The sequence below is a fragment of the Pleuronectes platessa genome, chromosome 11 (assembly GCF_947347685.1).
Source record: "Pleuronectes platessa chromosome 11, fPlePla1.1, whole genome shotgun sequence".
NCBI classification, from domain to species: Eukaryota; Metazoa; Chordata; class Actinopteri; order Pleuronectiformes; family Pleuronectidae; genus Pleuronectes; species Pleuronectes platessa.
In genome coordinates, this window is record NC_070636.1 from 698,577 (window position 1) to 723,122 (window position 24,546).

Sequence of the window (24,546 nt, forward strand, 5' to 3'; positions counted from 1 at the left end):
AGAGACACTAGACAGATTCAAAGGGATGCAAGGCAGATTCAAAGAGACACTATTCAGATTCAAAGAGATGCCAGACAAATTCAAAGAAAGATTCAAAGAGACACTAGACAGGTTCAAAGGGATGCAAAGCAGATTCAAAGAGACACTAGACAGATAAAAAGGGATGCAAGCAGATTCAAAGAGACACTAGACAGATTCAAAGGGACACTAGACAGATTCAAAGAGACACTAGACACATTCAAAGAGATGCCAGACAAATTCAAAGAAAGATTCAAAGAGACACTAGACAGGTTCAAAGGGATGCAAGACAGATTCAAGGAGACACTAGACAGATAAAAAGGGATGCAAGGCAGATTCAAAGAGACACTAGACAGATTCAAAGGGACACTAGACAGATTCAAAGAGACACTAGACAGATTCAAAGGGATGCAAGACAGATTCAAGGAGACACTAGACAGATAAAAAGGGATGCAAGGCAGATTCAAAGAGACACTAGACAGATTCAAAGGGACACTAGACAGATTCAAAGAGACACTAGACAGATTCAAAGGGATGCAAGACAGATTCAAGGAGACACTAGACAGATAAAAAGGGATGCAAGGCAGATTCAAAGAGACACTAGACAGATTCAAAGGGACACTAGACAGATTCAAAGAGACACTAGACAGATTCAAAGAGATGCCAGACAAATTCAAAGAAAGATTCAAAGAGACACTAGACAGGTTCAAAGGGATGCAAAGCAGATTCAAAGAGACACTTGACAGATTCAAAGAGATGGAAGACAGATTCAAAGAGACACTAGACAGATTCAAAGAGACACTAGACAGATTCAAAGAGACACTAGACAGATTCAGTGTCTCTTTGAATCTGGAATGTCTTGCATCAGAGAAAGATGCAAGACAGATGCAAGACAGATTCAAAGAGACACTAGACAGATTCAAAGAGACACTAGACAGATTCAAAGAGATGCAAGACAGATTCAAAGAGACACTAGACAGATTCAAAGAGACACTAGACAGATTCAAAGAGATGCAAGACAGATTCAAAGAGACAGTAGACAGATTCAAAGAGATAGTAGACAGGTTCAAAGAGACACTAGACAGATTCAAAGAGACACTAGACAGATTCAAAGAGACACTAGACAGATTCAAAGGGATGCAAGGCAGATTCAAAGAGACACTAGACAGGTTCAAAGGGATGCAAGACAGATTCAACTAGACAGATAAAAAGGGATGCAAGGCAGATTCAAAGAGACACTAGACAGATTCAAAGAGATGCAAGACTGATTCAAAGAGACACTAGACAGATTCAAAGAGACACTAGACAGATTCAAAGGGATGCAAGGCAGATTCAAAGAGACACTAGACAGATTCAAAGAGATGCAAGACAGATTCAAAGAGACACTAGAAAGGTTCAATGGGATGCAAGACAGATTCAAGGAGACACTAAACAGATAAAAAGGGATGCAAGGCAGATTCAAAGAGACACTAGACAGATTCAAAGAGACACTAGACAGATTCAAAGAGACACTAGACAGATTCAAAGGGATGCAAGGCAGATTCAAAGAGACACTATTCAGATTCAAAGAGACACTAGAAAGGTTCAATGGGATGCAAGACAGATTCAAGGAGACACTAGACAGATAAAAAGGGATGCAAGGCAGATTCAAAGAGACACTAGACAGATTCAAAGAGACACTAGACAGATTCAAAGAGACACTAGACAGATTCAAAGGGATGCAAGGCAGATTCAAAGAGATGCAAGACAGATTCAAAGAGACACTAGACAGATTCAAAGAGACACTAGACAGATTCAAAGGGATGCAAGGCAGATTCAAAGAGACACTAGACAGATTCAAAGAGATGCAAGACAGATTCAAAGAGACACTAGAAAGGTTCAATGGGATGCAAGACAGATTCAAGGAGACACTAGACAGATAAAAAGGGATGCAAGGCAGATTCAAAGAGACACTAGACAGATTCAAAGAGACACTAGACAGATTCAAAGGGACACTAGACAGATTCAAAGAGACACTAGACAGATTCAAAGAGATGCCAGACAAATTCAAAGAAAGATTCAAAGAGACACTAGACAGGTTCAAAGGGATGCAAAGCAGATTCAAAGAGACACTAGACAGATTCAAAGAGATGCAAGACAGATTCAAAGAGACACTAGACAGATTCAATTAGACACTAGACAGATTCAAAGAGACACTAGACTGATTCAAAGGGATGCAAGACAGATTCAAGGAGACACTAGACAGATAAAAAGGGATGCAAGGCAGATTCAAAGAGACACTAGACAGATTCAAAGAGACACTAGACAGATTCAAAGAGACACTCGACAGATTCAAAGGGATGCAAGGCAGATTCAAAGAGACACTAGACAGATTCAAAGGGACACTAGACAGATTCAAAGAGACACTAGACAGATTCAAAGAGATGCCAGACAAATTCAAAGAAAGATTCAAAGAGACACTAGACAGGTTCAAAGGGATGCAAAGCAGATTCAAAGAGACACTAGACAGATTCAAAGAGATGCAAGACAGATTCAAAGAGACACTAGACAGATTCAATTAGACACTAGACAGATTCAAAGAGACACTAGACTGATTCAAAGGGATGCAAGACAGATTCAAGGAGACACTAGACAGATAAAAAGGGATGCAAGGCAGATTCAAAGAGACACTAGACAGATTCAAAGAGACACTAGACAGATTCAAAGAGATGCAAGACAGATTCAAAGAGATGCAAGACAGATTCAAAGAGACAGTAGACAGATTCAAAGAGACACTAGACAGATTCAAAGAGACACTAGACAGATTCAAAGAGACACTAGACAGATTATAAGAGACACTAGACAGATTCAAAGAGACACTAGACAGATTCAAAGAGACACTAGACAGATTCAAAGGGATGCAAGGCAGATTCAAAGAGACACTATACAGATTCAAAGAGACACTAGACAGGTTCAAAGGGATGCAAGACAGATTCAAGGAGACACTAGACAGATAAAAAGGGATGCAAGGCAGATTCAAAGAGCCACTAGACAGATTCAAAGGGACACTAGACAGATTCAAAGAGACACTAGACTGATTCAACGGGATGCAAGACAAATTCAAGGAGACACTAGACAGATAAAAAGGGATGCAAGGCAGATTCAAAGAGACACTAGACGGATTGAAAGAGATGCCAGACAAATTCAAAGAAAGATTCAAAGAGACACTAGACAGGTTCAAAGGGATGCAAAGCAGATTCAAAGAGACACTAGACAGATTCAAAGGGATGCAAGACAGATTCAAGGAGACACTAGACAGATAAAAAGGGATGCAAGGCAGATTCAAAGAGACACTAGACAGATTCAAAGGGACACTAGACAGATTCAAAGAGACACTAGACAGATTCAAAGGGATGCAAGACAGATTCAAGGAGACACTAGACAGATAAAAAGGGATGCAAGGCAGATTCAAAGAGACACTAGAAAGATTCAAAGGGACACTAGACAGATTCAAAGAGACACTAGACAGATTCAAAGAGATGCCAGACAAATTCAAAGAAAGATTCAAAGAGACACTAGACAGGTTCAAAGGGATGCAAAGCAGATTCAAAGAGACACTAGACAGATTAAAAGAGACACTAGACAGATTATAAGAGACACTAGACAGATTCAAAGAGACACTAGACAGATTCAAAGAGACACTAGACAGATTCAAAGGGATGCAAGGCAGATTCAAAGAGACACTATACAGATTCAAAGAGACACTAGACAGGTTCAAAGGGATGCAAGACAGATTCAAGGAGACACTATACAGATTCAAAGAGACACTAGACAGGTTCAATGGGATGCAAGACAGATTCAAGGAGACACTAGACAGATAAAAAGGGATGCAAGGCAGATTCAAAGAGACACTAGACAGATTCAAAGAGACACTAGACAGATTCAAAGAGATGCAAGACAGATTCAAAGAGACACTAGACAGATTCAAAGAGATGCAAGACAGGTTCAAAGAGATGCAAGACAGATTCAAAGAGACAGTAGACAGATTCAAAGAGACACTAGACAGATTCAAAGAGACACTAGACAGATTCAAAGAGACACTAGACAGATAAAAAGGGATGCAAGGCAGATTCAAAGAGACACTAGACAGATTCAAAGAGACACTAGACAGATTCAAAGGGATGCAAGGCAGATTCAAAGAGACACTATACAGATTCAAAGAGACACTAGACAGGTTCAAAGGGATGCAAGACAGATTCAAGGAGACACTAGACAGATAAAAAGGGATGCAAGGCAGATTCAAAGAGCCACTAGACAGATTCAAAGGGACACTAGACAGATTCAAAGAGACACTAGACTGATTCAACGGGATGCAAGACAAATTCAAGGAGACACTAGACAGATAAAAAGGGATGCAAGGCAGATTCAAAGAGACACTAGACGGATTGAAAGAGATGCCAGACAAATTCAAAGAAAGATTCAAAGAGACACTAGACAGGTTCAAAGGGATGCAAAGCAGATTCAAAGAGACACTAGACAGATTCAAAGGGATGCAAGACAGATTCAAGGAGACACTAGACAGATAAAAAGGGATGCAAGGCAGATTCAAAGAGACACTAGACAGATTCAAAGGGACACTAGACAGATTCAAAGAGACACTAGACAGATTCAAAGGGATGCAAGACAGATTCAAGGAGACACTAGACAGATAAAAAGGGATGCAAGGCAGATTCAAAGAGACACTAGACAGATTCAAAGAGACACTAGACAGATTCAAAGAGACACTAGACAGATTCAAAGGGATGCAAGGCAGATTCAAAGAGACACTATTCAGATTCAAAGAGACACTAGAAAGGTTCAATGGGATGCAAGACAGATTCAAGGAGACACTAGACAGATTCAAAGAGATGCCAGACAAATTCAAAGAAAGATTCAAAGAGACACTAGACAGGTTCAAAGGGATGCAAAGCAGATTCAAATAGACACTAGACAGATTCAAAGAGATGCAAGACAGATTCAAAGAGACACTAGACCGATTCAAAGAGACACTAGACAGATTCAAAGAGACACTAGACAGATTCAGTGTCTCTTTGAATCTGGAATGTCTTGCATCAGAGAAAGATGCAAGACAGATGCAAGACAGATTCAAAGAGACAGTAGACAGATTCAAAGAGACACTAGACAGATTCAAAGAGATGCAAGACAGATTCAAAGAGACACTAGACAGATTCAAATAGACACTAGACAGATTCAAAGAGATGCAAGACAGATTCAAAGAGATGCAAGACAGATTCAAAGAGACAGTAGACAGATTCAAAGAGACAGTAGACAGGTTCAAAGAGACACTAGACAGATTCAAAGAGACACTAGACAGATTCAAAGAGATGCAAGACAGATTCAAGGAGACACTAGACAGATAAAAAGGGATGCAAGGCAGATTCAAAGAGACACTAGACAGATTCAAAGAGACACTAGACAGATTCAAAGAGATGCAAGACAGATTCAAAGAGATGCAAGACAGATTCAAAGAGACAGTAGACAGATTCAAAGAGACAGTAGACAGGTTCAAAGAGACACTAGACAGATTCAAAGAGACACTAGACAGATTCAAAGGGATGCAAGACAGATTCAAGGAGACACTAGACAGATAAAAAGGGATGCAAGGCAGATTCAAAGAGACACTAGACAGATTTAAGGGACACTAGACAGATTCAAAGAGACACTAGACAGATTCAAAGGGATGCAAGACAGATTCAAGGAGACACTAGACAGATAAAAAGGGATGCAAGGCAGATTCAAAGAGACACTAGACAGATTCAAAGGGAAACTAGACAGATTCAAAGAGACACTAGACAGATTCAAAGAGATGCCAGACAAATTCAAAGAAAGATTCAAAGAGAAACTAGACAGGTTCAAAGGGATGCAAAGCAGATTCAAAGAGACACTAGACAGATTCAAAGAGATGCAAGACAGATTCAAAGAGACACTAGACAAATTCGAAGAGACACTAGAAAGATTCAAAGAGACACTAGACAGATTCAAAGAGATGCAAGACAGATTCAAAGAGACACTAGACAGATTCAAAGAGACACTAGACAGATTCAAAGGGATGCAAGACAGATTCAAGGAGACACTAGACAGATTCAAAGAGACACTAGACAGATTCAAAGAGATGCCAGACAAATTCAAAGAAAGATTCAAAGAGACACTAGACAGGTTCAAAGGGATGCAAAGCAGATTCAAAGAGACACTAGACAGATAAAAAGGGATTTAAGGCAGATTCAAAGAGACACTAGACAGATTCAAAGGGACACTAGACAGATTCAAAGAGACACTAGACACATTCAAAGAGATGCCAGACAAATTCAAAGAAAGATTCAAAGAGACACTAGACAGGTTCAAAGGGATGCAAGACAGATTCAAGGAGACACTAGACAGATAAAAAGGGATGCAAGGCAGATTCAAAGAGACACTAGACAGATTCAAAGGGACACTAGACAGATTCAAAGAGACACTAGACAGATTCAAAGGGATGCAAGACAGATTCAAGGAGACACTAGACAGATAAAAAGGGATGCAAGGCAGATTCAAAGAGACACTAGACAGATTCAAAGGGACACTAGACAGATTCAAAGAGACACTAGACAGATTCAAAGGGATGCAAGACAGATTCAAGGAGACACTAGACAGATAAAAAGGGATGCAAGGCAGATTCAAAGATACACTAGACAGATTCAAAGGGACACTAGACAGATTCAAAGAGACACTAGACAGATTCAAAGAGATGCCAGACAAATTCAAAGAAAGATTCAAAGAGACACTAGACAGGTTCAAAGGGATGCAAAGCAGATTCAAAGAGACACTTGACAGATTCAAAGAGATGGAAGACAGATTCAAAGAGACACTAGACAGATTCAAAGAGACACTAGACAGATTCAAAGAGACACTAGACAGATTCAGTGTCTCTTTGAATCTGGAATGTCTTGCATCAGAGAAAGATGCAAGACAGATGCAAGACAGATTCAAAGAGACACTAGACAGATTCAAAGAGACACTAGACAGATTCAAAGAGATGCAAGACAGATTCAAAGAGACACTAGACAGATTCAAAGAGACACTAGACAGATTCAAAGAGATGCAAGACAGATTCAAAGAGACAGTAGACAGATTCAAAGAGATAGTAGACAGGTTCAAAGAGACACTAGACAGATTCAAAGAGACACTAGACAGATTCAAAGAGACACTAGACAGATTCAAAGGGATGCAAGGCAGATTCAAAGAGACACTAGACAGGTTCAAAGGGATGCAAGACAGATTCAACTAGACAGATAAAAAGGGATGCAAGGCAGATTCAAAGAGACACTAGACAGATTCAAAGAGATGCAAGACTGATTCAAAGAGACACTAGACAGATTCAAAGAGACACTAGACAGATTCAAAGGGATGCAAGGCAGATTCAAAGAGACACTAGACAGATTCAAAGAGATGCAAGACAGATTCAAAGAGACACTAGAAAGGTTCAATGGGATGCAAGACAGATTCAAGGAGACACTAAACAGATAAAAAGGGATGCAAGGCAGATTCAAAGAGACACTAGACAGATTCAAAGAGACACTAGACAGATTCAAAGAGACACTAGACAGATTCAAAGGGATGCAAGGCAGATTCAAAGAGACACTATTCAGATTCAAAGAGACACTAGAAAGGTTCAATGGGATGCAAGACAGATTCAAGGAGACACTAGACAGATAAAAAGGGATGCAAGGCAGATTCAAAGAGACACTAGACAGATTCAAAGAGACACTAGACAGATTCAAAGAGACACTAGACAGATTCAAAGGGATGCAAGGCAGATTCAAAGAGATGCAAGACAGATTCAAAGAGACACTAGACAGATTCAAAGAGACACTAGACAGATTCAAAGGGATGCAAGGCAGATTCAAAGAGACACTAGACAGATTCAAAGAGATGCAAGACAGATTCAAAGAGACACTAGAAAGGTTCAATGGGATGCAAGACAGATTCAAGGAGACACTAGACAGATAAAAAGGGATGCAAGGCAGATTCAAAGAGACACTAGACAGATTCAAAGAGACACTAGACAGATTCAAAGGGACACTAGACAGATTCAAAGAGACACTAGACAGATTCAAAGAGATGCCAGACAAATTCAAAGAAAGATTCAAAGAGACACTAGACAGGTTCAAAGGGATGCAAAGCAGATTCAAAGAGACACTAGACAGATTCAAAGAGATGCAAGACAGATTCAAAGAGACACTAGACAGATTCAATTAGACACTAGACAGATTCAAAGAGACACTAGACTGATTCAAAGGGATGCAAGACAGATTCAAGGAGACACTAGACAGATAAAAAGGGATGCAAGGCAGATTCAAAGAGACACTAGACAGATTCAAAGAGACACTAGACAGATTCAAAGAGACACTCGACAGATTCAAAGGGATGCAAGGCAGATTCAAAGAGACACTAGACAGATTCAAAGGGACACTAGACAGATTCAAAGAGACACTAGACAGATTCAAAGAGATGCCAGACAAATTCAAAGAAAGATTCAAAGAGACACTAGACAGGTTCAAAGGGATGCAAAGCAGATTCAAAGAGACACTAGACAGATTCAAAGAGATGCAAGACAGATTCAAAGAGACACTAGACAGATTCAATTAGACACTAGACAGATTCAAAGAGACACTAGACTGATTCAAAGGGATGCAAGACAGATTCAAGGAGACACTAGACAGATAAAAAGGGATGCAAGGCAGATTCAAAGAGACACTAGACAGATTCAAAGAGACACTAGACAGATTCAAAGAGATGCAAGACAGATTCAAAGAGATGCAAGACAGATTCAAAGAGACAGTAGACAGATTCAAAGAGACACTAGACAGATTCAAAGAGACACTAGACAGATTCAAAGAGACACTAGACAGATTATAAGAGACACTAGACAGATTCAAAGAGACACTAGACAGATTCAAAGAGACACTAGACAGATTCAAAGGGATGCAAGGCAGATTCAAAGAGACACTATACAGATTCAAAGAGACACTAGACAGGTTCAAAGGGATGCAAGACAGATTCAAGGAGACACTAGACAGATAAAAAGGGATGCAAGGCAGATTCAAAGAGCCACTAGACAGATTCAAAGGGACACTAGACAGATTCAAAGAGACACTAGACTGATTCAACGGGATGCAAGACAAATTCAAGGAGACACTAGACAGATAAAAAGGGATGCAAGGCAGATTCAAAGAGACACTAGACGGATTGAAAGAGATGCCAGACAAATTCAAAGAAAGATTCAAAGAGACACTAGACAGGTTCAAAGGGATGCAAAGCAGATTCAAAGAGACACTAGACAGATTCAAAGGGATGCAAGACAGATTCAAGGAGACACTAGACAGATAAAAAGGGATGCAAGGCAGATTCAAAGAGACACTAGACAGATTCAAAGGGACACTAGACAGATTCAAAGAGACACTAGACAGATTCAAAGGGATGCAAGACAGATTCAAGGAGACACTAGACAGATAAAAAGGGATGCAAGGCAGATTCAAAGAGACACTAGAAAGATTCAAAGGGACACTAGACAGATTCAAAGAGACACTAGACAGATTCAAAGAGATGCCAGACAAATTCAAAGAAAGATTCAAAGAGACACTAGACAGGTTCAAAGGGATGCAAAGCAGATTCAAAGAGACACTAGACAGATTAAAAGAGACACTAGACAGATTATAAGAGACACTAGACAGATTCAAAGAGACACTAGACAGATTCAAAGAGACACTAGACAGATTCAAAGGGATGCAAGGCAGATTCAAAGAGACACTATACAGATTCAAAGAGACACTAGACAGGTTCAAAGGGATGCAAGACAGATTCAAGGAGACACTATACAGATTCAAAGAGACACTAGACAGGTTCAATGGGATGCAAGACAGATTCAAGGAGACACTAGACAGATAAAAAGGGATGCAAGGCAGATTCAAAGAGACACTAGACAGATTCAAAGAGACACTAGACAGATTCAAAGAGATGCAAGACAGATTCAAAGAGACACTAGACAGATTCAAAGAGATGCAAGACAGGTTCAAAGAGATGCAAGACAGATTCAAAGAGACAGTAGACAGATTCAAAGAGACACTAGACAGATTCAAAGAGACACTAGACAGATTCAAAGAGACACTAGACAGATTATAAGAGACACTAGACAGATTCAAAGAGACACTAGACAGATTCAAAGAGACACTAGACAGATTCAAAGGGATGCAAGGCAGATTCAAAGAGACACTATACAGATTCAAAGAGACACTAGACAGGTTCAAAGGGATGCAAGACAGATTCAAGGAGACACTAGACAGATAAAAAGGGATGCAAGGCAGATTCAAAGAGCCACTAGACAGATTCAAAGGGACACTAGACAGATTCAAAGAGACACTAGACTGATTCAACGGGATGCAAGACAAATTCAAGGAGACACTAGACAGATAAAAAGGGATGCAAGGCAGATTCAAAGAGACACTAGACGGATTGAAAGAGATGCCAGACAAATTCAAAGAAAGATTCAAAGAGACACTAGACAGGTTCAAAGGGATGCAAAGCAGATTCAAAGAGACACTAGACAGATTCAAAGGGATGCAAGACAGATTCAAGGAGACACTAGACAGATAAAAAGGGATGCAAGGCAGATTCAAAGAGACACTAGACAGATTCAAAGGGACACTAGACAGATTCAAAGAGACACTAGACAGATTCAAAGGGATGCAAGACAGATTCAAGGAGACACTAGACAGATAAAAAGGGATGCAAGGCAGATTCAAAGAGACACTAGACAGATTCAAAGAGACACTAGACAGATTCAAAGAGACACTAGACAGATTCAAAGGGATGCAAGGCAGATTCAAAGAGACACTATTCAGATTCAAAGAGACACTAGAAAGGTTCAATGGGATGCAAGACAGATTCAAGGAGACACTAGACAGATTCAAAGAGATGCCAGACAAATTCAAAGAAAGATTCAAAGAGACACTAGACAGGTTCAAAGGGATGCAAAGCAGATTCAAATAGACACTAGACAGATTCAAAGAGATGCAAGACAGATTCAAAGAGACACTAGACCGATTCAAAGAGACACTAGACAGATTCAAAGAGACACTAGACAGATTCAGTGTCTCTTTGAATCTGGAATGTCTTGCATCAGAGAAAGATGCAAGACAGATGCAAGACAGATTCAAAGAGACAGTAGACAGATTCAAAGAGACACTAGACAGATTCAAAGAGATGCAAGACAGATTCAAAGAGACACTAGACAGATTCAAATAGACACTAGACAGATTCAAAGAGATGCAAGACAGATTCAAAGAGATGCAAGACAGATTCAAAGAGACAGTAGACAGATTCAAAGAGACAGTAGACAGGTTCAAAGAGACACTAGACAGATTCAAAGAGACACTAGACAGATTCAAAGAGATGCAAGACAGATTCAAGGAGACACTAGACAGATAAAAAGGGATGCAAGGCAGATTCAAAGAGACACTAGACAGATTCAAAGAGACACTAGACAGATTCAAAGAGATGCAAGACAGATTCAAAGAGATGCAAGACAGATTCAAAGAGACAGTAGACAGATTCAAAGAGACAGTAGACAGGTTCAAAGAGACACTAGACAGATTCAAAGAGACACTAGACAGATTCAAAGGGATGCAAGACAGATTCAAGGAGACACTAGACAGATAAAAAGGGATGCAAGGCAGATTCAAAGAGACACTAGACAGATTTAAGGGACACTAGACAGATTCAAAGAGACACTAGACAGATTCAAAGGGATGCAAGACAGATTCAAGGAGACACTAGACAGATAAAAAGGGATGCAAGGCAGATTCAAAGAGACACTAGACAGATTCAAAGGGAAACTAGACAGATTCAAAGAGACACTAGACAGATTCAAAGAGATGCCAGACAAATTCAAAGAAAGATTCAAAGAGAAACTAGACAGGTTCAAAGGGATGCAAAGCAGATTCAAAGAGACACTAGACAGATTCAAAGAGATGCAAGACAGATTCAAAGAGACACTAGACAAATTCGAAGAGACACTAGAAAGATTCAAAGAGACACTAGACAGATTCAAAGAGATGCAAGACAGATTCAAAGAGACACTAGACAGATTCAAAGAGACACTAGACAGATTCAAAGGGATGCAAGACAGATTCAAGGAGACACTAGACAGATTCAAAGAGACACTAGACAGATTCAAAGAGATGCCAGACAAATTCAAAGAAAGATTCAAAGAGACACTAGACAGGTTCAAAGGGATGCAAAGCAGATTCAAAGAGACACTAGACAGATAAAAAGGGATTTAAGGCAGATTCAAAGAGACACTAGACAGATTCAAAGGGACACTAGACAGATTCAAAGAGACACTAGACACATTCAAAGAGATGCCAGACAAATTCAAAGAAAGATTCAAAGAGACACTAGACAGGTTCAAAGGGATGCAAGACAGATTCAAGGAGACACTAGACAGATAAAAAGGGATGCAAGGCAGATTCAAAGAGACACTAGACAGATTCAAAGGGACACTAGACAGATTCAAAGAGACACTAGACAGATTCAAAGGGATGCAAGACAGATTCAAGGAGACACTAGACAGATAAAAAGGGATGCAAGGCAGATTCAAAGAGACACTAGACAGATTCAAAGGGACACTAGACAGATTCAAAGAGACACTAGACAGATTCAAAGGGATGCAAGACAGATTCAAGGAGACACTAGACAGATAAAAAGGGATGCAAGGCAGATTCAAAGATACACTAGACAGATTCAAAGGGACACTAGACAGATTCAAAGAGACACTAGACAGATTCAAAGAGATGCCAGACAAATTCAAAGAAAGATTCAAAGAGACACTAGACAGGTTCAAAGGGATGCAAAGCAGATTCAAAGAGACACTTGACAGATTCAAAGAGATGCAAGACAGATTCAAAGAGACACTAGACAGATTCAAAGAGACACTAGACAGATTCAAAGAGACACTAGACAGATTCAGTGTCTCTTTGAATCTGGAATGTCTTGCATCAGAGAAAGATGCAAGACAGATGCAAGACAGATTCAAAGAGACACTAGACAGATTCAAAGAGACACTAGACAGATTCAAAGAGATGCAAGACAAATTCAAAGAGACACTAGACAGATTCAAAGAGACACTAGACAGATTCAAAGAGATGCAAGACAGATTCAAAGAGACAGTAGACAGATTCAAAGAGACAGTAGACAGGTTCAAAGAGACACTAGACAGATTCAAAGAGACACTAGACAGATTCAAACAGACACTAGACAGATTCAAAGGGAGGCAAGGCAGATTCAAAGAGACACTAGACAGGTTCAAAGGGATGCAAGACAGATTCAACTAGACAGATAAAAAGGGATGCAAGGCAGATTCAAAGAGACACTAGACAGATTCAAAGAGACACTAGACAGATTCAAAGAGATGCAAGACTGATTCAAAGAGACACTAGACAGATTCAAAGAGACACTAGACAGATTCAAAGGGATGCAAGGCAGATTCAAAGAGACACTAGACAGATTCAAAGAGATGCAAGACAGATTCAAAGAGACACTAGAAAGGTTCAATGGGATGCAAGACAGATTCAAGGAGACACTAGACAGATAAAAAGGGATGCAAGGCAGATTCAAAGAGACACTAGACAGATTCAAAGAGACACTAGACAGATTCAAAGAGACACTAGACAGATTCAAAGGGATGCAAGGCAGATTCAAAGAGACACTATTCAGATTCAAAGAGACACTAGAAAGGTTCAATGGGATGCAAGACAGATTCAAGGAGACACTAGACAGATAAAAAGGGATGCAAGGCAGATTCAAAGAGACACTAGACAGATTCAAAGAGACACTAGACAGATTCAAAGAGACACTAGACAGATTCAAAGGGATGCAAGGCAGATTCAAAGAGATGCAAGACAGATTCAAAGAGACACTAGACAGATTCAAAGAGACACTAGACAGATTCAAAGGGATGCAAGGCAGATTCAAAGAGACTCTAGACAGATTCAAAGAGATGCAAGACAGATTCAAAGAGACACTAGAAAGGTTCAATGGGATGCAAGACAGATTCAAGGAGACACTAGACAGATAAAAAGGGATGCAAGGCAGATTCAAAGAGACACTAGACAGATTCAAAGAGACACTAGACAGATTCAAAGAGACACTAGACAGATTCAAAGGGATGCAAGGCAGATTCAAAGAGACACTATTCAGATTCAAAGAGACACTAGAAAGGTTCAATGGGATGCAAGACAGATTCAAGGAGACACTAGACAGATAAAAAGGGATGCAAGGCAGATTCAAAGAGACACTAGACAGATTCAAAGAGACACTAGACAGATTCAAAGAGACACTAGACAGATTCAAAGGGATGCAAGGCAGATTCAAAGAGACACTAGACAGATTCAAAGAGATGCCAGACAAATTCAAAGAAAGATTCAAAGAGACACTAGACAGGTTCAAAGGGATGCAAAGCAGATTCAAAGAGACACTAGACAGATTCAAAGAGATGCAAGACAGATTCAAAGAGACACTAGACAGATTCAATTAGACACTAGACAGATTCAAAGAGACACTAGACTGATTCAAAGGGATGCAAGACAGATTCAAGGAGACACTAGACAGATAAAAAGGGATGCAAGGCAGATTCAAAGAGACACTAGACAGATTCAAAGAGACACTAGACAGATTCAAAGAGACACTAGACAGATTCAAAGGGATGCAAGGCAGATTCAAAGAGACACTAGACAGATTCAAAGGGACACTAGACAGATTCAAAGAGACACTAGACAGATTCAAAGAGATGCCAGACAAATTCAAAGAAAGATTCAAAGAGACACTAGACAGGTTCAAAGGGATGCAAAGCAGATTCAAAGAGACACTAGACAGATTCAAAGAGATGCAAGACAGATTCAAAGAGACACTAGACAGATTCAAAGAGACACTAGACAGATTATAAGAGACACTAGACAGATTCAAAGAGACACTAGACAGATTCAAAGAGACACTAGACAGATTCAAAGGGATGCAAGGCAGATTCAAAGAGACACTATACAGATTCAAAGAGACACTAGACAGGTTCAAAGGGATGCAAGACAGATTCAAGGAGACACTAGACAGATAAAAAGGGATGCAAGGCAGATTCAAAGAGCCACTAGACAGATTCAAAGGGACACTAGACAGATTCAAAGAGACACTAGACTGATTCAACGGGATGCAAGACAAATTCAAGGAGACACTAGACAGATAAAAAGGGATGCAAGGCAGATTCAAAGAGACACTAGACGGATTGAAAGAGATGCCAGACAAATTCAAAGAAAGATTCAAAGAGACACTAGACAGGTTCAAAGGGATGCAAAGCAGATTCAAAGAGACACTTGACAGATTCAAAGAGATGCAAGACAGATTCAAAGAGACACTAGACAGATTCAAAGAGACACTAGACAGATTCAAAGAGACACTAGACAGATTCAGTGTCTCTTTGAATCTGGAATGTCTTGCATCAGAGAAAGATGCAAGACAGATGCAAGACAGATTCAAAGAGACACTAGACAGATTCAAAGAGACACTAGACAGATTCAAAGAGATGCAAGACAGATTCAAAGAGACACTAGACAGATTCAAAGAGACACTAGACAGATTCAAAGAGATGCAAGACAGATTCAAAGAGACAGTAGACAGATTCAAAGAGACAGTAGACAGGTTCAAAGAGACACTAGACAGATTCAAAGAGACACTAGACAGATTCAAACAGACACTAGACAGATTCAAAGGGATGCAAGGCAGATTCAAAGAGACACTAGACAGGTTCAAAGGGATGCAAGACAGATTCAACTAGACAGATAAAAAGGGATGCAAGGCAGATTCAAAGAGACACTAGACAGATTCAAAGAGACACTAGACAGATTCAAAGAGATGCAAGACTGATTCAAAGAGACACTAGACAGATTCAAAGAGACACTAGACAGATTCAAAGGGATGCAAGGCAGATTCAAAGAGACACTAGACAGATTCAAAGAGATGCAAGACAGATTCAAAGAGACACTAGAAAGGTTCAATGGGATGCAAGACAGATTCAAGGAGACACTAGACAGATAAAAAGGGATGCAAGGCAGATTCAAAGAGACACTAGACAGATTCAAAGAGACACTAGACGGATTCAAAGAGACACTAGACAGATTCAAAGGGATGCAAGGCAGATTCAAAGAGACACTATTCAGATTCAAAGAGACACTAGAAAGGTTCAATGGGATGCAAGACAGATTCAAGGAGACACTAGACAGATAAAAAGGGATGCAAGGCAGATTCAAAGAGACACTAGACAGATTCAAAGAGACACTAGACAGATTCAAAGAGACACTAGACAGATTCAAAGGGATGCAAGGCAGATTCAAAGAGATGCAAGACAGATTCAAAGAGACACTAGACAGATTCAAAGAGACACTAGACAGATTCAAAGGGATGCAAGGCAGATTCAAAGAGACACTAGACAGATTCAAAGAGATGCAAGACAGATTCAAAGAGACACTAGAAAGGTTCAATGGGATGCAAGACAGATTCAAGGAGACACTAGACAGATAAAAAGGGATGCAAGGCAGATTCAAAGAGACACTAGACAGATTCAAAGAGACACTAGACAGATTCAAAGAGACACTAGACAGATTCAAAGGGATGCAAGGCAGATTCAAAGAGACACTATTCAGATTCAAAGAGACACTAGAAAGGTTCAATGGGATGCAAGACAGATTCAAGGAGACACTAGACAGATAAAAAGGGATGCAAGGCAGATTCAAAGAGACACTAGACAGATTCAAAGAGACACTAGACAGATTCAAAGAGACACTAGACAGATTCAAAGGGATGCAAGGCAGATTCAAAGAGACACTAGACAGATTCAAAGGGACACTAGACAGATTCAAAGAGACACTAGACAGATTCAAAGAGATGCCAGACAAATTCAAAGAAAGATTCAAAGAGACACTAGACAGGTTCAAAGGGATGCAAAGCAGATTCAAAGAGACACTAGACAGATTCAAAGAGATGCAAGACAGATTCAAAGAGACACTAGACAGATTCAATTAGACACTAGACAGATTCAAAGAGACACTAGACTGATTCAAAGGGATGCAAGACAGATTCAAGGAGACACTAGACAGATAAAAAGGGATGCAAGGCAGATTCAAAGAGACACTAGACAGATTCAAAGAGACACTAGACAGATTCAAAGAGACACTAGACAGATTCAAAGGGATGCAAGGCAGATTCAAAGAGACACTAGACAGATTCAAAGGGACACTAGACAGATTCAAAGAGACACTAGACAGATTCAAAGAGATGCCAGACAAATTCAAAGAAAGATTCAAAGAGACACTAGACAGGTTCAAAGGGATGCAAAGCAGATTCAAAGAGACACTAGACAGATTCAAAGAGATGCAAGACAGATTCAAAGAGACACTAGACAGATTCAATTAGACACTAGACAGATTCAAAGAGACACTAGACTGATTCAAAGGGATGCAAGACAGATTCAAGGAGACACTAGACAGATAAAAAGGGATGCAAGGCAGATTCAAAGAGACACTAGACAGATTCAAAGAGACACTAGACAGATTCAAAGAGATGCAAGACAGATTCAAAGAGACACTAGACAGATTCAAAGAGACACTAGACAGGTTCAAAGGGATGCAAAGCAGATTCAAAGAGACACTAGACAGATTCAAAGAGACACTAGACAGATTATAAGAGACACTAGACAGATTCAAAGAGACACTAGACAGATTCAAAGAGACACTAGACAGATTCAAAGGGATGCAAGGCAGATTCAAAGAGACACTATACAGATTCAAAGAGACACTAGACAGGTTCAAAGGGATGCAAGACAGATTCAAGGAGACACTATACAGATTCAAAGAGACACTAGACAGGTTCAATGGGATGCAAGACAGATTCAAGGAGACACTAGACAGATAAAAAGGGATGCAAGGCAGATTCAAAGAGACACTAGACAGATTCAAAGAGACACTAGACAGATTCAAAGAGATGCAAGACAGATTCAAAGAGACACTAGACAGATTCAAAGAGATGCAAGACAGATTCAAAGAGATGCAAGACAGATTCAAAGAGACAGTAGACAGATTCAAAGAGACACTAGACAGATTCAAAGAGACACTAGACAGATTCAAAGAGACACTAGACAGATTATAAGAGACACTAGACAGATTCAAAGAGACACTAGACAGATTCAAAGAGACACTAGACAGATTCAAAGGGATGCAAGGCAGATTCAAAGAGACACTATACAGATTCAAAGAGACACTAGACAGGTTCAAAGGGATGCAAGACAGATTCAAGGAGACACTAGACAGATAAAAAGGGATGCAAGGCAGATTCAAAGAGCCACTAGACAGATTCAAAGGGACACTAGACAGATTCAAAGAGACACTAGACTGATTCAACGGGATGCAAGACAAATTCAAGGAGACACTAGACAGATAAAAAGGGATGCAAGGCAGATTCAAAGAGACACTAGACGGATTGAAAGAGATGCCAGACAAATTCAAAGAAAGATTCAAAGAGACACTAGACAGGTTCAAAGGGATGCAAAGCAGATTCAAAGAGACACTAGACAGATTCAAAGGGATGCAAGACAGATTCAAGGAGACACTAGACAGATAAAAAGGGATGCAAGGCAGATTCAAAGAGACACTAGACAGATTCAAAGGGACACTAGACAGATTCAAAGAGACACTAGACAGATTCAAAGGGATGCAAGACAGATTCAAGGAGACACTAGACAGATAAAAAGGGATGCAAGGCAGATTCAAAGAGACACTAGACAGATTCAAAGAGACACTAGACAGATTCAAAGAGACACTAGACAGATTCAAAGGGATGCAAGGCAGATTCAAAGAGACACTATTCAGATTCAAAGAGACACTAGAAAGGTTCAATGGGATGCAAGACAGATTCAAGGAGACACTAGACAGATTCAAAGAGATGCCAGACAAATTCAAAGAAAGATTCAAAGAGACACTAGACAGGTTCAAAGGGATGCAAAGCAGATTCAAATAGACACTAGACAGATTCAAAGAGATTCAAGACAGATTCAAAGAGACACTAGACCGATTCAAAGAGACACTAGACAGATTCAAAGAGACACTAGACAGATTCAGTGTCTCTTTGAATCTGGAATGTCTTGCATCAGAGAAAGATGCAAGACAGATGCAAGACAGATTCAAAGAGACACTAGACAGATTCAAAGGGATGCAAGGCAGATTCAAAGAGACACTAGACAGATTCAAAGGGACACTAGACAGATTCAAAGAGACACTAGACAGATTCAAAGAGATGCCAGACAAATTCAAAGAAAGATTCAAAGAGACACTAGACAGGTTCAAAGGGATGCAAAGCAGATTCAAAGAGACACTAGACAGATTCAAAGAGATGCAAGACAGATTCAAAGAGACACTAGACAGATTCAATTAGACACTAGACAGATTCAAAGAGACACTAGACTGATTCAAAGGGATGCAAGACAGATTCAAGGAGACACTAGACAGATAAAAAGGGATGCAAGGCAGATTCAAAGAGACACTAGACAGATTCAAAGAGACACTAGACAGATTCAAAGAGACACTAGACAGATTCAAAGGGATGCAAGGCAGATTCAAAGAGACACTAGACAGATTCAAAGGGACACTAGACAGATTCAAAGAGACACTAGACAGATTCAAAGAGATGCCAGACAAATTCAAAGAAAGATTCAAAGAGACACTAGACAGGTTCAAAGGGATGCAAAGCAGATTCAAAGAGACACTAGACAGATTCAAAGAGATGCAAGACAGATTCAAAGAGACACTAGACAGATTCAATTAGACACTAGACAGATTCAAAGAGACACTAGACTGATTCAAAGGGATGCAAGACAGATTCAAGGAGACACTAGACAGATAAAAAGGGATGCAAGGCAGATTCAAAGAGACACTAGACAGATTCAAAGAGACACTAGACAGATTCAAAGAGATGCAAGACAGATTCAAAGAGATGCAAGACAGATTCAAAGAGACAGTAGACAGATTCAAAGAGACACTAGACAGATTCAAAGAGACACTAGACAGATTCAAAGAGACACTAGACAGATTATAAGAGACACTAGACAGATTCAAAGAGACACTAGACAGATTCAAAGAGACACTAGACAGATTCAAAGGGATGCAAGGCAGATTCAAAGAGACACTATACAGATTCAAAGAGACACTAGACAGGTTCAAAGGGATGCAAGACAGATTCAAGGAGACACTAGACAGATAAAAAGGGATGCAAGGCAGATTCAAAGAGACACTAGACAGATTCAAAGGGACACTAGACAGATTCAAAGAGACACTAGACTGATTCAACGGGATGCAAGACAAATTCAAGGAGACACTAGACAGATAAAAAGGGATGCAAGGCAGATTCAAAGAGACACTAGACGGATTGAAAGAGATGCCAGACAAATTCAAAGAAAGATTCAAAGAGACACTAGACAGGTTCAAAGGGATGCAAAGCAGATTCAAAGAGACACTAGACAGATTCAAAGGGATGCAAGACAGATTCAAGGAGACACTAGACAGATAAAAAGGGATGCAAGGCAGATTCAAAGAGACACTAGACAGATTCAAAGGGACACTAGACAGATTCAAAGAGACACTAGACAGATTCAAAGGGATGCAAGACAGATTCAAGGAGACACTAGACGGATAAAAAGGGATGCAAGGCAGATTCAAAGAGACACTAGACAGATTCAAAGGGACACTAGACAGATTCAAAGAGACACTAGACAGATTCAAAGAGATGCCAGACAAATTCAAAGAAAGATTCAAAGAGACACTAGACAGGTTCAAAGGGATGCAAAGCAGATTCAAAGAGACACTAGACAGATTAAAAGAGACACTAGACAGATTATAAGAGACACTAGACAGATTCAAAGAGACACTAGACAGATTCAAAGAGACACTAGACAGATTCAAAGGGATGCAAGGCAGATTCAAAGAGACACTATACAGATTCAAAGAGACACTAGACAGATTCAAAGGGATGCAAGACAGATTCAAGGAGACACTAGACAGATAAAAAGGGATGCAAGGCAGATTCAAAGAGACACTAGACAGATTCAAAGGGACACTAGACAGATTCAAAGAGACACTAGACAGATTCAAAGGGATGCAAGACAGATTCAAGGAGACACTAGACAGATAAAAAGGGATGCAAGGCAGATTCAAAGAGACACTAGACAGATTCAAAGAGACACTAGACAGATTCAAAGAGACACTAGACAGATTCAAAGGGATGCAAGGCAGATTCAAAGAGACACTATTCAGATTCAAAGAGACAATAGAAAGGTTCAATGGGATGCAAGACAGATTCAAGGAGACACTAGACAGATTCAAAGAGATGCCAGACAAATTCAAAGAAAGATTCAAAGAGACACTAGACAGGTTCAAAGGGATGCAAAGCAGATTCAAATAGACACTAGACAGATTCAAAGAGATGCAAGACAGATTCAAAGAGACACTAGACCGATTCAAAGAGACACTAGACAGATTCAAAGAGACACTAGACAGATTCAGTGTCTCTTTGAATCTGGAATGTCTTGCATCAGAGAAAGATGCAAGACAGATGCAAGACAGATTCAAAGAGACACTAGACAGATTCAAAGAGACACTAGACAGATTCAAAGAGATGCAAGACAGATTCAAAGAGACACTAGACAGATTCAAAGAGACACTAGACAGATTCAAAGAGATGCAAGACAGATTCAAAGAGATGCAAGACAGATTCAAAGAGACAGTAGACAGATTCAAAGAGACAGTAGACAGGTTCAAAGAGACACTAGACAGATTCAAAGAGACACTAGACAGATTCAAAGAGATGCAAGACAGATTCAAGGAGACACTAGACAGATAAAAAGGGATGCAAGGCAGATTCAAAGAGACACTAGACAGATTCAAAGAGACACTAGACAGATTCAAAGAGATGCAAGACAGATTCAAAGAGATGCAAGACAGATTCAAAGAGACAGTAGACAGATTCAAAGAGACAGTAGACAGGTTCAAAGAGACACTAGACAGATTCAAAGAGACACTAGACAGATTCAAAGGGATGCAAGACAGATTCAAGGAGACACTAGACAGATAAAAAGGGATGCAAGGCAGATTCAAAGAGACACTAGACAGATTTAAGGGACACTAGACAGATTCAAAGAGACACTAGACAGATTCAAAGGGATGCAAGACAGATTCAAGGAGACACTAGACAGATAAAAAGGGATGCAAGGCAGATTCAAAGAGACACTAGACAGATTCAAAGGGAAACTAGACAGATTCAAAGAGACACTAGACAGATTCAAAGAGATGCCAGACAAATTCAAAGAAAGATTCAAAGAGAAACTAGACAGGTTCAAAGGGATGCAAAGCAGATTGAAAGAGACACTAGACAGATTCAAAGAGATGCAAGACAGATTCAAAGAGACACTAGACAAATTCGAAGAGACACTAGAAAGATTCAAAGAGACACTAGACAGATTCAAAGAGATGCAAGACAGATTCAAAGAGACACTAGACGGATTCAAAGAGACACTAGACAGATTCAAAGGGATGCAAGACAGATTCAAGGAGACACTAGACAGATTCAAAGAGACACTAGACAGATTCAAAGAGATGCCAGACAAATTCAAAGAAAGATTCAAAGAGACACTAGACAGGTTCAAAGGGATGCAAAGCAGATTCAAAGAGACACTAGACAGATAAAAAGGGATTTAAGGCAGATTCAAAGAGACACTAGACAGATTCAAAGGGACACTAGACAGATTCAAAGAGACACTAGACACATTCAAAGAGATGCCAGACAAATTCAAAGAAAGATTCAAAGAGACACTAGACAGGTTCAAAGGGATGCAAGACAGATTCAAGGAGACACTAGACAGATAAAAAGGGATGCAAGGCAGATTCAAAGAGACACTAGACAGATTCAAAGGGACACTAGACAGATTCAAAGGGATGCAAGACAGATTCAAGGAGACACTAGACAGATTCAAAGAGACACTAGACAGATTCAAAGAGATGCCAGACAAATTCAAAGAAAGATTCAAAGAGACACTAGACAGGTTCAAAGGGATGCAAAGCAGATTCAAAGAGACACTAGACAGATAAAAAGGGATTTAAGGCAGATTCAAAGAGACACTAGACAGATTCAAAGGGACACTAGACAGATTCAAAGAGACACTAGACACATTCAAAGAGATGCCAGACAAATTCAAAGAAAGATTCAAAGAGACACTAGACAGGTTCAAAGGGATGCAAGACAGATTCAAGGAGACACTAGACAGATAAAAAGGGATGCAAGGCAGATTCAAAGAGACACTAGACAGATTCAAAGGGACACTAGACAGATTCAAAGAGACACTAGACAGATTCAAAGGGATGCAAGACAGATTCAAGGAGACACTAGACAGATAAAAAGGGATGCAAGGCAGATTCAAAGAGACACTAGACAGATTCAAAGGGACACTAGACAGATTCAAAGAGACACTAGACAGATTCAAAGGGATGCAAGACAGATTCAAGGAGACACTAGACAGATAAAAAGGGATGCAAGTTAGATTCAAAGAGACACTAGACAGATTCAAAGGGACACTAGACAGATTCAAAGAGACACTAGACAGATTCAAAGAGATGCCAGACAAATTCAAAGAAAGATTCAAAGAGACACTAGACAGGTTCAAAGGGATGCAAAGCAGATTCAAAGAGACACTTGACAGATTCAAAGAGATGCAAGACAGATTCAAAGAGACACTAGACAGATTCAAAGCGACACTAGACAGATTCAAAGAGACACTAGACAGATTCAGTGTCTCTTTGAATCTGGAATGTCTTGCATCAGAGAAAGATGCAAGACAGATGCAAGACAGATTCAAAGAGACACTAGACAGATTCAAAGAGACACTAGACAGATTCAAAGAGATGCAAGACAGATTCAAAGAGACACTAGACAGATTCAAAGAGACACTAGACAGATTCAAAGAGATGCAAGACAGATTCAAAGAGACAGTAGACAGATTCAAAGAGACAGTAGACAGGTTCAAAGAGACACTAGACAGATTCAAAGAGACACTAGACAGATTCAAACAGACACTAGACAGATTCAAAGGGATGCAAGGCAGATTCAAAGAGACACTAGACAGGTTCAAAGGGATGCAAGACAGATTCAACTAGACAGATAAAAAGGGATGCAAGGCAGATTCAAAGAGACACTAGACAGATTCAAAGAGACACTAGACAGATTCAAAGAGATGCAAGACTGATTCAAAGAGACACTAGACAGATTCAAAGAGACACTAGACAGATTCAAAGGGATGCAAGGCAGATTCAAAGAGACACTAGACAGATTCAAAGAGATGCAAGACAGATTCAAAGAGACACTAGAAAGGTTCAA

The 24,546-nt window shown here is 39.8% G+C and overlaps 1 protein-coding gene across 1 annotated transcript in view; it reads left to right on the forward strand.

The window, feature by feature from the left end:
* LOC128450960 (dynein regulatory complex subunit 2-like) overlaps window positions 1-24,546 on the forward strand; it is a 199,891-nt gene that overhangs the window by 162,258 nt on the left and 13,087 nt on the right. The window lies entirely within an intron of this gene.